Consider the following 1460-nt stretch of genomic DNA (forward strand, 5'->3'; position numbering starts at 1 on the left):
TATATATTTAATTCTTATATTATATATTTGTGTATCTTGAGGATCAGTCAATAATACAACTATATTGGTGACGTTTTGCAGCTTTATTGTTTGCATAGTCTTACTCTACAATGGAAGAAACATTTTTAGAACAAATAATTTTTTCAACTAACTATTAAAAACTACAGTTACATAGCATAATTTAAGAGTAATAATTATTACAATCATAACATTATAACTGTCTATTACAGTGTGTTCTACATTGCTATGATACAACTTACTCTAGTTTTGTGCCAGAATTGAATAGGTTTGAAATGGAGATAGGTGTATTTTGGTTTTTCCAACATGTACCCGTTATTTTTGGCAAGTAGTCAGTCTGTTATTTTGTATTTTGTCAATTTATATTTAGTGTTGTTAATTAATTATGTCTTATGTATTTATTAGGTTGGAGTAAAATAAATTTAAATTTTGTACACCAGATTTTTTGTCAACAGCCCGATTCTTATATCCTTCTATAGTAATCATTTCTTTTAAATTTAGTTTAAAGTTGTTATTCTCAATGTATGATTTTTAGTGTATTAAATTTGAATTTTGAACACCTTTACTCTTCGTCATAAACCTGCTGATTGCCCTACAGTATACTTTAATAATGTTGCCCTTACTCCTGGAGAACAGACTCCTACCTTGGACTACATCTGGACAAACGACTGACTTGGAATCCTCACATAACTGAAAAGACAGAAAACTGCTTGTCGATTCCGAATGTTACAGCACTTACTAGACAAACGGTCTAAACTTCCAATTCATTAAAAAAGACTTATCTACATGACTATAATAAGGCCTCTCCACTAAACCTTCGAATTCCTCTCGTATCCAATCCTTACAATCCAAAATCTTTTGTAAAATCCTCATTGATCCTTACTTTGTCACAAATAAAATCATATATAAAGACCTTAATTTTCCCTATGCAACCGATTTAGCCCGAACCAGATATAGAATCCTTCCATTAAAAACACTCTAACCACCCAAACCCTTTCCGTTCAAAATTAAACTCCACAAACTATGCAACATATTCACTGCCGAACTAAATGCAATAACAGCAGCACTTCACTTCTGTTTATCTTTGAACCACACCAACATTACGATAATTACAGATTCACTAAGCTCGATAAAAGCTATAGATTGTATGTATCCAGAACATTTCAGAGAATTTCCTGCATCCATTTTCACTTAAAAACTCTACAGAATATGGGTATGTCAGTAACATTTATATGGGTTCCAAGCCATGTAGGAATCGCCGGGAATGAACTGGCCGATCACGCTGCAAGAGAAGCACTCGCGCTTCCGGGACGGGGTAAAGCAATTTTAACTCCGTCAGAGATATGCAGGCCTCTTGTAAAGGAAGTCAAAGATAAATGGCAATCTTTGTGGAATGAAAGCCCAAGGAGTAAATTACAAATTATTAAAAAGGATGTCAAGCC

Source organism: Halyomorpha halys, unplaced genomic scaffold (genome assembly GCF_000696795.3).
Source record: "Halyomorpha halys isolate HHAL.00 unplaced genomic scaffold, Hhal_1.1 Scaffold306.1, whole genome shotgun sequence".
Taxonomy (NCBI): Eukaryota; Metazoa; Arthropoda; class Insecta; order Hemiptera; family Pentatomidae; genus Halyomorpha; species Halyomorpha halys.